The sequence below is a fragment of the Phyllobates terribilis genome, unplaced genomic scaffold (assembly GCF_046119375.1).
Source record: "Phyllobates terribilis strain yellow unplaced genomic scaffold, ASM4611937v1 Scaffold_4__5_contigs__length_816908805, whole genome shotgun sequence".
NCBI lineage: Eukaryota > Metazoa > Chordata > Amphibia > Anura > Dendrobatidae > Phyllobates > Phyllobates terribilis.
This window is the reverse complement of record NW_027362764.1, coordinates 418,785,006-418,799,448: the sequence shown is the minus strand read 5'-3', so window position 1 is coordinate 418,799,448 and position 14,443 is coordinate 418,785,006.

Below are 14,443 nucleotides of genomic sequence, written 5' to 3'. Positions count from 1 at the left end.
TCCATCTACACTGACCTCCATCAGGTTGCAAATTAAAAATAATTTTTATCTGCATCTACCTCTGAAAAAATATTTGGGCTTCTAGCAGTGTGTGGGACTTTCTCTATTAGTCCATCTATACTGACCTCCATCAGGTTGCAAACTGAATATATTTTTTTTCTGCATCTACCGCTGAAAAAATATTATGCTTGTAGCTGTGTGTGGGACTTGTTCTATTAATCCATCTATACAGACCTCCATCAGGTTGCAAACTGAATAAAAAATTTTTCTGCATCTACCTCTGAAAAAATATTTGGGCTTCTAGCTGTGTGTGGGACTTGTTCTATTAGTCCATCTATACTGACCTCCATCAGGTTGCAAATTGAATATAATTTTTTTCTGCATCTAACCCAGCCAATAGTTTTGGCCTAATGCCACAGTTTGGCCACTCAGCTCTGCTCGGTTCCCATCCATTGTTTTTTTGTGCAAACAACTCCAGAGTTGTGAATTAGTTAACCACCAAAATGAGTGGAAAAAGGCCTGCTGCTGGTGGAAAGGGGAATAGGCGTGTTGGGAAGGGGAAAAAAGGTTGTGTCCGTGGGGTAGGTGTTAAAGCAACAGTAACATCTGCAGAAGAAAGACCATCTTCCAGCCAAACTAAAATGTCTACTTCTTTTAGCGGACAATGTGATAAGATCCCTTTCTTACGTCCACGCCAATCGCTACAAATTCCAGATGAGCCACAAAAATAGCAGGTGCTTCAACGGATATCAAGTGCTCCTTTAAGTGGGCTCTCCTCCACATCAACTTCAACATCACAAATACTCCAGTCCTCAAAGGTGTCACCATAATCGCACTTGCTTCCTCACAGCTCCCAAATCTCCAGCTGCCCGTCTGAGTATGAGGTAGAACAGATGGTTGAGTCTGCAGAGCTGTTTACTCATACTATAGCCTGGGAATCAGAGGTCGACTCCAGCGCTTCTGTGAATCCAGACGAGGAAATGATCTGCACTGATGCCCAGAATCTTTATGAGTCGGATCCAGGACCAGACGCAGAAGGTTCTGACCATAATGTAGACCCTCATTCCCAAACTGTAACTCCTGTTGGTGGAGACAATGAGGAAGACGATGATAAGACTCAAATACCTGATTGGAGCGACAACTTTAGTTTTTTGTCAGGGCAGGAACAGGTTGGCTCTGAGGACGACGGGTGTGATAACGCACAGAGTGATGATGATGAGGTTGGAGATCCCACTTACTGTCAACCCACAGTCAGCCAAGAGATGAGGTCAGCAGAGGAGGTGAAGGAAGATGCTAGTGACGACGAGGTCAGGTTGCGCCTTCCTGGACAGAGACGTAGTACTGGAAGCACGTCAACAACTGCATCCTCAAACACAACTCTGCCTCTCACCACAAGTCGTGGTGGCTCTTCAGGTCGCATGGGTGCTAAGCCTTGCATAGCCTGGGCATTTTTTCAGATCGATAAAGATGACCCAACTCGTGTTATCTGTAACATTTGTCAGCAAAAGCTAAGTAGAGGCCAAAAAATACATAGTTTGAGTACTTCATGCATGAACTGGCACATGGACATGAAGCATAAGTTGCAGTGGGAAGCTCAGTGTGCTACAATGCGGCCTAGCCGGCCGGGCCAGCCACCGTCTGCCATATCTTGTGCATCCGCGGCCTGTTCATCCTCTGTGACTGGGGGGACAGCAGTCACACCTGTTTTGGGGCGCAGACCTGCCACCTCTTTACCCGCAACAGCCAGCGTAATTGGCAGGTCATCATTTTCTTTGGAGGTGGTAACACCAGCTGGTGTTGAGCGCTGTCCGACATCGATAGCACCACCTTTGGATCAAGGCAACCTAACATGTCCGCCTGCATCTTCCTCACAGACCGGCAGTTTGCCGGGGACACCCTTATCAACCCCGTCTAAGCACAATAGCCAGCCCTCGGTCCATCAGATGTGGACAAGTAAAAGACCATTTCCTCCTAGCCATGAGAAAGCTAAGAGGTTGAATTTCACCATCTGCAAGCTCTTGGCTACAGAAATGCTGCCTTTCCGCCTGGTGGACACAGAGGATTTTCGAGACCTTATGTCCGTCGCAGTGCCCCAGTACCAGATGCCCAGTCGGCACTACTTCTCAAAGAAAGGTGTGCCTGCGCTCCACCAGCATGTCGCACACAACATCACGGCTTCTTTGAGAAACTCTGTGTGTGACAGGGTGCATTTCACCACAGACACTTGGACGAGTAGACATGGACAGGGGCGTTACATGTCGCTGACTGGGCACTGGGTAACTATGGTGACAGCAGGACAAGGGGCTGCTGTCCAAGTCTTGCCGTCCCCACGAGTTGTGCGTCAATCCTCTTTATCTCAAAGTTCCTCCACTGCTTCTGCCTCCTCAACCTCCTCTCGGTCTTCCACCTGCACCCAAAGCCTGTCTGGTCATGCCACAAGCTTTCTAACTGCGCAGAAGGGATCCTGCACACCTCCTTACTATGCTGGCAGTAGGGCTCAACGTCATCGGGCGGTTTTTACATTGAAATGTCTGGGAAATGTGAGTCACACAGCTGTGGAGTTGTGGTCAGCTCTGGAGAACCAATTTCATGAATGGTTGTCTCCACTGGACCTGAAACCAGGGAAGGCCGTGTGCGACAATGCTGCAAACCTGGGTGCGGCCCTTCGCCGGGGCAACGTCACACACGTGCCTTGTATGGCTCACGTGTTGAACCTGGTTGTCCAGCAATTTTTAGCCCACTATCCCAGACTAGATGGCCTTCTGCAGAGGGCACGGTCGCTGTGTGCTCACTTCCGCTGTTCGCATCCCTCAGTTCCAACTTGCCAACCGTGGGACCGTCAAGTGTTCAGCACTAGTGTTGAGCCACCCCCGTAGTGTTCGAGTTCGGTTCGGTTCGTCGAACACCCGTGTGTTCGCCGAACTGTTCGTCGAACTGTTCGACGAACACCTTCGAACACCGTTAAAACCAATGGCAGACAAACAAAAACACATAGAAACACATAGAAAACACCTTCAAAGGTGTCCAAAAGCTGACAAACTGTTCAGAAGACATAACTAACACATGGAAAAGTGACAAGTACATATAGTCATGCGAAAATAAAAGAGGTGGAGGAGTAAAAGGAGGGGGAGACACAGATATAGGCATGTCATGCCCTTCTAAAATCCAAAAAGTGAGAAGCCGACACGGCCAATCCGCTCCTGCCCGTGCCACTTCCGTGTCGCCGGGTTTGTGCCAGAGCCGCGGTGAACCCTGATGGCCAGCCCCCCTCTCCCAATACTGGTGCCTGTCCGCTGGTGGGTCGAGCGAGCCCCCGTCTGGTGGAGGCAGCTCTAAGCTTTTTAATTTAAATTGTCTCTCTAATTTGAATGAATACACTTTAAATCCATTTACAAGGATCTATTGGAGGGCAAGTCTCATGCCAGCAGCCGCGTAATTCCAGCTCCAGTAGCGTCCACTAAAGCTGCTGCAGTTAAAAAGCTTTTATAAGGATCGAGCTCGGCTGTCCACCGCAAGGCATCCTACTGCCAGTCCCAGCCCCTATGCCTTGGGGTGCCTCCTGATGCTCTTCACTGAGTATCCCGTGGTCCCGAAGCATTTCCTTTGAAAAAATGAAGTGTCCAAACTACAGGTGGTGTAGCTTGCTTAACAGCCGGGATAATCCGCGGACTAGCAGACCCTGCTACTAGGCACAAAGTATTTCCTGGGCTAGATGCAGTTAAAAATTTGTAATTAGATACTCTCGTTGGATGCTGAGAAAGCATTCCATAGAGTCTCCTGGCACGCCATATATGATTCTCTTAAAAAGCTTGGGGTAGGGGTCTAGGGGACCCTTTTATAGCCAAAATCACGGCCCTGTATCGCAATACGTCACCTAGGCTGAAGATAAATGGAACTGTAGCACCCTGAGGGCTCGGTTGCTACAGAGGTATTGCACCTCACCCACAGGTGTGATATCTCACTCTCAGGTAAGGATGTAGTGTGGATCAGGACCCGACACCTGCATGCATTACACCACATTGCCGTGGGGCAGGGCGACCAATATGCCCCTGAGATGGGCACGACAGTCCCTGTCCCTGGCTGGAGTGGGGGGAGGGAACACTGAGGAAGGGGAACCCTGTAGTGCAGGAGCAGGGAGGAAGCAGTTCCTGGGTGCATTGAGAAGGGAGTATAAAAGGTGGGCACCATCTTAGTTCAGTGCAGAGAAGTCTGAGCAGAAGTGGCAGGGAGCAGGGGCTCTGCATGAGCTCTGCTCCGGAGGCGGGCCTAGTAACAGAGGCCCAGGCCTGGAAGAGGGAGAAGGAAGGAAGAAGAGCGGAGAAGGCTCCAGGAACGAGGAACGAAGGGATCTCAGGGGTGCGGACGGGCGAGTCGCCACCGCACGCCAGAATCCACCTGCGTGGAGGGGTCAGGCCAAAGGGGGAGACCGGTCCCCGATACTAGTGGAGGCAGGAAACGACTCTCAGCTAGAAACAGGAGGCTGTGACATTTTATGTGGCGCAGCCCCTCGCTACACCCGCTAGGAAGGCACCACATAGGGTCAGGGAAACTGGCGCCAAGTTTACCAAGAGGAGGCCCGAGGCAGCCGGACAGAAGGGTTGGTAAGAAAGGCCAGACAAAGGACACACAAAGGGGGTCCTGTGAAGCGCTCCAAAGTTATCTGGGAGTTGTCTGAGAACCTCACCTGGTGAGCACAGTACGACGTGGGCAGCCGTTACCTGCAGACGTGGTCTGGATAATAAAAACTGTGAGTAAAGGCCCTGGACTGCATCACTGACTCCGTGTCATTACTGCTGCTGCCCTGCACCATCACCCCCATCCTCCGCATACACTGCCCTGAGGCTATACTCCTCCCGTGGGGAGTTATGCTACGCTCTGCTGCACCCACAACACCAGCCTCAGCGGTCTGCCCTGGAGCGGCGGTTCACTCTGACCGCAATCCACGGGTGGCGTAGTCGGACATTTAAACATCAAAACCACATAAATAGTTCCGCCACTGGTTTGACCGCCCTGAGCCACGGAACCGGGTTGCCGCCACGGAGACTACAACCACCAGCATCCACCAAAAAGGGTCCGGCTCCGGGTGTCCCAAGGCCCAGAGGGCGCGTGAGAACATTTTCATCACCTTTCACAATCACCAATGGGACAAGGCAGGGATGTTCTCTGTCCCATCTCTTATACATCCTAGTGACGGAGCACCTGCTCTCATCAATTCGCCATAACCCCAATATTAGGTGGATTGAGGTGAGAGGCACCGAGTACAAGTGCTCTCTATTTGCTGATGATGTCCTAGTATATATCACTCAATCACATATATCCATCCATGCTGTTATGGCTGAAATAGATCACTTTGTTACATGGTCAAATTTTAAAATCAATGCAGCGAAGTCGGAGGCCCTCGATGTCTCCCTCCCCAAATCCATATAGGATTCCATCCAGTCCAACTTTCCCTTTGCCTGGCCCTCACAGGGTATCAAATACTTAGGAATTCCTATTCATAGAGACCTCTCCCATCTATGTTATCTTAATTTTGGGCCCTTTATTGAACAACTCCATACAGACCACGGTTGGCAAGTTAGAACTGTAAGATTCACTACGTGAACCACTGGTGTTTTGTGGAAAAGCACATGTACACTGTGTTCCAAATTATTATGCAAAAAGTGTTTAGGAGTGATAAGGGAAGAATTTGTTTGTTTGTCAGTTAAACTCATTTATGGTGATGTGTGTCAGGGCTCTTTATATCACTGTAAGCAATTGCAGACACCAGTGCTAATTAGTTTGTCAGGTGTGTCCAATGAAAGGCAAGACTACTTAATAAGGCTCTCTCACATTATTCAGCAGCCTACATTTTCTGCCAAAATGGGAAAGAAAAAGGATGTGTCGGCTGCTGAGAAGCAACAAATTGTGGAGTGTTTAGGTCAAGGCATGACTACAATCAACATTGTGCGATGATCAGGATGAAGTGTCTTGGCAATCAAGAAGTATGTAGCTGATTCACAGTACACACGTGTGCGTGCTGATAAGGGCAAATTGAGGACTCTTTCCTACAGGCAATTACGTCAGGTTGAAAGAGCAGCGGCAAAAAAGCCTTGTCATAGCAGCAGACAAGTTTTTGAAGCTGCTTGTGCCTCCAACGTCCCCCGAACAACAAGATGCAGGGTCCTTCAGAGGTTTGCAGCTGTGCATACGCCATCCTGTCGACCTCCTCTATCCACTTCACACAAGCAGAAACGGCTCCAGTGGGCCAAACATTACATGAAGACTGATTTCAAAACTGTTTTGTTCACGGATGAGTGCCGTGCTGCGCTCGATGGTCCAGATGGATGGAGTGGAGGATGGCTGGTTGATGGACACCCCACACAAACACGGCTACAGCGCCAAAAAGGAGGAGGTGGAGTAATGTTTTGGGCTGGAATCATGGGGAGAGAGATTGTCGGCCCCTTTAGGATCCCTGAAGGCGCTAAAGATGAACTCCATAATGTATGTGGATTTTCTCAAACAGCACTTCCTGCCATGGTTCAAGAAGAAGAACCGTGTATTTCACAGCAAGATCATTTTTCTGCATGATAATGCACCATCTCATGCTGCACATAAAACATCTGCATCTCTGGCTGATATGGGCATAAAAGGGGACAAACTTATGGTGTGACCCCCATGCTCCCCTGACCTCTACCCCATTCAGAACCTTTGGAGCATCATTAAAAGGAGTGTCTATGATGGCGGGAGGCAGTTCACATCTAAGCAACAGCTCTGGGAGGGTATTCTGTCCTCATGCAAAACAATTGAAGCAGAAACCATCCAAAACCTGACAAATTCAATGGACGAGAGAGTTCAGAAGCTCCTTTCGAACAAGGGGTCCTATGTGAAAATGTAACATCACCTAGAATAAAGTTTTGAGTTGAAAACTGTTTGATTTCAGTTTCTAACAACCTGCTAATGCTTATAATTTCAAAAATGACCATTTTTTTGGTCTTTATTAAAATGAAAAGGTTGATCGAAAAGTTTGGGGGATCTAAGAGTGTGGCAACCCAGTAGTCATGATTACTTCGAATTCTGACAATATGAGGGTCATGCTGCAGGTAGTGCAGCAAGAAGGCACTTATGTGTCTTGCGCATCTCGGAGCCCCAAAATTATTTTCCGGGCTAGATGCACCTAAAAATTATTTTTAAATTTAAATCTGGTGGAGCTTATTATAGATGGCCTAATAGGATCAGTGCTGCACACTGCTAAAAAGCCCAAATTATTTTCCAGTCAAGATACAGATAAACATGATTAGTAATTTGAAAGCTTAAAACGGTTGGTAGGGTGATTTTAAACAATCATCAAGCTTTTACTCTCCCCAGGATGACACAGGGGTAGAAAAGTCGTTTCGGATCCATGATTTGTTCATCTTTATGAACGTAAGTCTGTCTACATTATCAGTGGAGAGCCGCGTGCGCTTATCTGTCAGCACACCACCAGCAGCGCTGAACACACGTTCAGACAGAACGCTGGCTGCGGGGCATGACAAGATCTCCAAGGCGTAAGTGGCTAGCTCCGGCCATTTATCCAGATTGGAAGCCCAAAAAGAGCAAGGGTCCAGTGACACAGTCGTGGCTTCAATGTTTACTTGGAGATACTCCTGTACCATCGTCTCTAGGCGTTGACTATGTGTCAGACTTCTTGTCTCCTGTGGCCTTGCAAAGGATGGGCTAAAAAAGTGGTGAAATGATTCCGCAAAATTGATGTTACTACCAGATACTGTGGTTCTGTTACGGTTTGAGTGCTGAACACTTGACAGTCCCACGGTTGGCAAGTTGGAACTGTGAGATTCACTACGTGCACCACTGGTGTTTTGTGGAAAAGCACATGTAAGATTCTGCAACAGTCTCTGCTGATACTCCTGCATGTGTGCATCCCTTTCTTTGGCAGGAATAATTTCTGCAAATTTACTCTTGTACCGGGGATCTAACAGTGTGGCAACCCAGTAGTCAGGATTATTTCTAATTCTCACAATTCGAGGGTCATGTTGCAGGTAGTGCAGCAAGAAGGCACTCATGTGTGTTGCGCATCCAGGAGCACCAAGTCCCTGTTGTGTTGGTGGCGAGGTAACAATCATGCTTCCTTCCTCTGTCCTCTCCCCCCAACCTCGCACAACAGAAATGTGATCAAGGTCTCCCTCATCTGATGAGTCTTCCATCAGTTCGTCCTCCACTTCTTCCTGGGCTCCTGCACCTTCCTCACTAGTTTGGCTGCTACCATGCGCCCTGGTAAAACCATCTCCCCCACCCTCACATGCCTGCCGCCTTGGTGCTGCCGACCGTCTGGACCTTGCAGATGTTAGCCCTTCCGCATACAACTCCTCCTCCTCTACTTCCTCCACCTCCTCTTGTGCCACCACCTGACTCCGAATTCTGTTTAACATGTGCTCCAGCATGTAAATCACCAGAATAGTCATGCTGATAATGGCATCGTCAGCACTAAACATCTTCGTCGCCATTTCAAAACTGTGCAGAAGGGTGCATAGGTCCCTGATCTGAGACCACTCCTCCAGCGTGATCTGCCCCACCTCTGAATCTCGTTGGCCCAGGCTATACGTCAGAACGTATTGCACCAGGGCTTGTCGGTGCTGCCACAGTCGCTGCAACATGTGCAGAGTTGAATTCCACCGGGTAGGCACATCGCATTTTAGCCGGTGAAGTGGCAGGCCCAACGACTTCTGTAGAGATGTAAGTCGCTGAGCTGCGGGATGCGAACGGCGGAAGTGAGCACACAGCGACCGTGCCCTCTGCGAAGGGCCGCACCCAGGTTTGCAGCATTGTCGCACACGGCCTTCCCTGGTTTCAGGTCCAGTGGAGACAACCATTCATGAAATTGGTTCTCCAGAGCTGACCACAACTCCTCAGCTGTGTGACTCACATTTCCCAGACATTTCAATGTAAAAACCGCCTGATGACGTTGAGCCCTACTGCCAGCATAGTAAGGAGGTGTGCAGGATCCCTTCTGCGCAGTTAGAAAGCTTGTGGCATGACCAGACAGGCTTTGGGTGCAGGTGGAAGACCGAGAGGAGGTTGAGGAGGCAGAAGCAGTGGAGGAACTTTGACATAAAGAGGATTGACGCACAACTCGTGGGGACGGCAAGACTTGGACAGCAGCCCCTTGTCCTGCTGTCACCATAGTTACCCAGTGCCCAGTCAGCGACATGTAACGCCCCTGTCCATGCCTACTCGTCCAAGTGTCTGTGGTGAAATGCACCCTGTCACACACAGAGTTTCTCAAAGAAGCGGTGATGTTGTGTGCGACATGCTGGTGGAGCGCAGGCACACCTTTCTTTGAGAAGTAGTGCCGACTGGGCATCTGGTACTGGGGCACTGCGACGGACATAAGGTCTCGAAAATCCTCTGTGTCCACCAGGCGGAAAGGCAGCATTTCTGTAGCCAAGAGCTTGCAGATGGTGAAATTCAACCTCTTAGCTTTCTCATGGCTAGGAGGAAATGGTCTTTTACTTGTCCACATCTGAGGGACCGAGGGCTGGCTATTGTGCTTAGACGGGGTTGATAAGGGTGTCCCCGGCAAACTGCCGGTCTGTGAGGAAGATGCAGGCGGACATGTTAGGTTGCCTTGATCCAAAGGTGGTGCTATCGATGTCGGACAGCGCTCAACACCAGCTGCTGTTACCACCTCCAAAGAAAATGATGACCTGCCAATCACGCTGGCTGTTGCGGGTAAAGAGGTGGCAGGTCTGCGCCCCAAAACAGGTGTGACTGCTGTCCCCCCAGTCACAGAGGATGAAGACGCCGCGGATGCACAAGATATGGCAGACGGTGGTTGGCCCGGCCGGCTAGGCCGCATTGTAGCACACTGAGCTTCCCACTGCAACTTATGCTTCATGTACATGTACCGGTTCATGCATGAAGTACTCAAACTATGTATTTTTTGGCCTCTACTTAGCTTTTGCTGACAAATGTTACAGATAACACGAGTTGGGTCATCTTTATCGATCTGAAAAAATGCCCAGGCTATGCAAGGCTTAGCACCCATGCGACCTGAAGAGCCACCATGACTTGTGGTGAGAGGCAGAGTTGTGTTTGAGGATGCAGTTGTTGACGTGCTTCCAGTACTACGTCTCTGTCCAGGAAGGCGCAACCTGACCTCATCGTCACTAGCATCTTCCTCCACCTCCTCTGCTGACCTCATCTCTTGGCTGACTGTGGGTTGACAGTAAGTGGGATCTCCAACCTCATCATCATCACCCTGTGTGTTATCACACCCGTCATCCTCAGAGCCAACCTGTTCCTGCCCTGACAAAAAACTAAAGTTGTCGCTCCAATCAGGTATTTGAGTCTTATCATCATCTTCCTCATTGTCTCCACCAACAGGAGTTACAGTTTGGGAATGAGGGTCTACATTATGGTCAGAACCTTCTGCGTCTGGTCCTGGATCAGACTCATAAAGATTCTGGGCATCAGTGCAGATCATTTCCTCGTCTGGATTCACAGAAGCGCTGGAGTCGACCTCTGATTCCCAGGCTATAGTATGAGTAAACAGCTCTGCAGATTCAACCATCTGTTCTACCTCATACTCAGACGGGCAGCTGGAGATTTGGGAGCTGTGAGGAAGCAAGTGCGATTTGGGTGACACCTTTGAGGACTGGAGTATTTGTGATGTTGAAGTTGATGTGGAGGAGAGCCCACTTAAAGGAGCACTTGATATCCGTTGAAGCACCTGCTGTTTTTGTGCCTCATCTGGAATTTGTAGTGATTGGCGTGGCCGTAAGAAAGGGATCTTATCACATTGTCCGCTAAAAGAAGTAGACATTTTAGTTTGGCTGGAAGATGGTCTTTCTTCTGCAGATGTTACTGTTGCTTTAACACCTACCCCACGGACACAACCTTTTTTCCCCTTCCCAACACGCCTATTCCCCTCTCCACCAGCAGCAGGCCTTTTTCCACTCATTTTGGTGGTTAACTAATTCACAACTCTGGAGTTGTTTGCACAAAAAAACAATGGATGGTAACCGAGCAGAGCTGAGTGGCCAAACTGTGGTATTAGGCCAAAACTATTGGCTGGGTTAGATGCAGAAAAAAATATATTCAGTTTGCAACCTGATGGAGGTCAGTATAGATGGACTAATAGAGAAAGTCCGACACACTGCTACAAGGCCAAATATTTTTTCAGAGGTAGATGCAGAAAAAAATTATATTCAGTTTGCAACCTGATGGAGGTCTGTATAGATGGATTAATAGAACAAGACCCACACACAGCTAGAAGCCCAATATTTTTTCAGAGGTAGATGCAGAAAAAAATATATTCAGTTTGCAACCTGATGGAGGTCAGTATAGATGGACTAATACAACAAGTCCCACACACAGCTAGAAGCCCAAATATTTTTTCAGAGGTACTGTAGATGCAGATACAAATTATTTTTAATTTGCAACCTGATGGAGGTCAGTATAGATGGACTAATACAACAAGTCCCACACACAGCTAGAAGCCCAAATATTTTTTCAGAGGTAGATGCAGAAAAAAATATATTCAGTTTGCAACCTGATGGAGGTCAGTATAGATGGACTAATACAGCAAGTCCCACACACAGCTAGAAGCCCAAATATTTTTTCAGAGGTACTGTAGATGCAGATAAAAATTATTTTTAATTAGCAACCTGATGGAGGTCAGTATAGATGGACTAATACAACAAGTCCCACACACAGCTAGAAGCCCAAATATTTTTTCAGAGGTACTGTAGATGCAGATACAAATTATTTTTAATTTGCAACCTGATGGAGGTCAGTATAGATGGACTAATAGAGAAAGTCCGACACACTGCTAGAAGGCCAAATATTTTTTCAGAGCTAGATGCAGAAAAAAATTATATTCAGTTTGCAACCTGATGGAGGTCAGTATAGATGGATTAATAGAACAAGACCCACACACAGCTAGAAGCCCAATATTTTTTTCAGAGGTAGATGCAGAAAAAAATATATTCAGTTTGCAACCTGATGGAGGTCTGTATAGATGGACTAATACAACAAGTCCCACACACAGCTAGAAGCCCAAATATTTTTTCAGAGGTACTGTAGATGCAGATACAAATTATTTTTAATTTGCAACCTGATGGAGGTCAGTATAGATGGACTAATACAACAAGTCCCACACACAGCTAGAAGCCCAAATATTTTTTCAGAGGTACTGTAGATGCAGATACAAATTATTTTTAATTTGCAACCTGATGGAGGTCAGTATAGATGGACTAATACAACAAGTCCCACACACAGCTAGAAGCCCAAATATTTTTTCAGAGGTACTGTAGATGCAGATAAAAATTATTTTTAATTAGCAACCTGATGGAGGTCAGTATAGATGGACTAATACAACAAGTCCCACACACAGCTAGAAGCCCAAATATTTTTTCAGAGGTACTGTAGATGCAGATACAAATTATTTTTAATTTGCAACCTGATGGAGGTCAGTATAGATGGACTAATAGAGAAAGTCCGACACACTGCTAGAAGGCCAAATATTTTTTCAGAGCTAGATGCAGAAAAAAATTATATTCAGTTTGCAACCTGATGGAGGTCAGTATAGATGGATTAATAGAACAAGACCCACACACAGCTAGAAGCCCAATATTTTTTTCAGAGGTAGATGCAGAAAAAAATATATTCAGTTTGCAACCTGATGGAGGTCTGTATAGATGGACTAATACAACAAGTCCCACACACAGCTAGAAGCCCAAATATTTTTTCAGAGGTACTGTAGATGCAGATACAAATTATTTTTAATTTGCAACCTGATGGAGGTCAGTATAGATGGACTAATACAACAAGTCCCACACACAGCTAGAAGCCCAAATATTTTTTCAGAGGTACTGTAGATGCAGATACAAATTATTTTTAATTTGCAACCTGATGGAGGTCAGTATAGATGGACTAATACAACAAGTCCCACACACAGCTAGAAGCCCAAATATTTTTTCAGAGGTACTGTAGATGCAGATACAAATTATTTTTAATTTGCAACCTGTTGGAGGTCAGTATAGATGGACTAATACAACAAGTCCCACACACAGCTAGAAGCCCAAATATTTTTTCAGAGGTACTGTAGATGCAGATACAAATTATTTTTAATTTGCAACCTGATGGAGGTCAGTATAGATGGACTAATCCAACAAGTCCCATACACAGCTAGAAGCCCAAATATTTTTTCAGAGGTAGATGCAGAAAAAAATATATTCAGTTTGCAACCTGATGGAGGTCAGTATAGATGGACTAATACAACAAGTCCCACACACAGCTAGAAGCCCAAATATTTTTTCAGAGGTACTGTAGATGCAGATAAAAATTATTTTTAATTTGCAACCTGATGGAGGTCAGTATAGATGGACTAATACAACAAGTCCCACACACAGCTAGAAGCCCAAATATTTTTTCAGAGGTACTGTAGATGCAGATACAAATTATTTTTAATTTGCAACCTGATGGAGGTCAGTATAGATGGACTAATAGAGAAAGTCCGACACACTGCTAGAAGGCCAAATATTTTTTCAGAGCTAGATGCAGAAAAAAATTATATTCAGTTTGCAACCTGATGGAGGTTAGTATAGATGGATTAATAGAACAAGACCCACACACAGCTAGAAGCCCAAATATTTTTTCAGAGGTAGATGCAGAAAAAAATATATTCAGTTTGCAACCTGATGGAGGTCAGTATAGATGGACTAATACAACAAGTCCCACACACAGCTAGAAGCCCAAATATTTTTTCAGAGGTACTGTAGTTGCAGATAAAAATTAGTTTTAATTTGCAACCTGATGGAGGTCAGTATAGATGGACTAATAGAATGATGCTATGCCCAAAAGATTTTACTTCATTAGGTGCAGTAAAAAAATTGGTATTCTATACACAGGTGGTATATCTTGCAGCACAGATAGGCTACTCCACTGACTAACACACTAACTGCAATAGGCCAAAAAGGATTAGCTTTGCTAGATTCAGCCAAATGCTGTGAAAAAAACTTGCACAGCACTGGCACAGACCTGCCTGGCAAAAACTGATAGGAACTGATGTAACCTAGTCCTGAAAAGGACTCCAATTACAATTAGTCTTTACTCCCACAACCTATCTATTTAAGAGCACAGACCTCCCTGATAAAAGTCGTAGGAAATGCTGTAACCTAGTCCTTAAAAGGACTGCAATCACAACTATTCCCTACTCCCAAGCTATCTGTATATTTGTGCGAAAATTGGCTTGAAATTAACAAGGTATAGCGCACACAGCAACAGCGGTGCCGTCTAACACGCAGCTGCACCAGTGAGAAAATGGTGGCGACGGGGAAAATGGCTTGGTCTTATAGGGCAAGGACATGTGACATACACTGCAAATGACACATGCCCTTGCTTGTGTGAAAAAAAGCACTTCGCTCCGTGTGTGCGCTGCTGATAGGCTGACAGATTGCACCTCCCC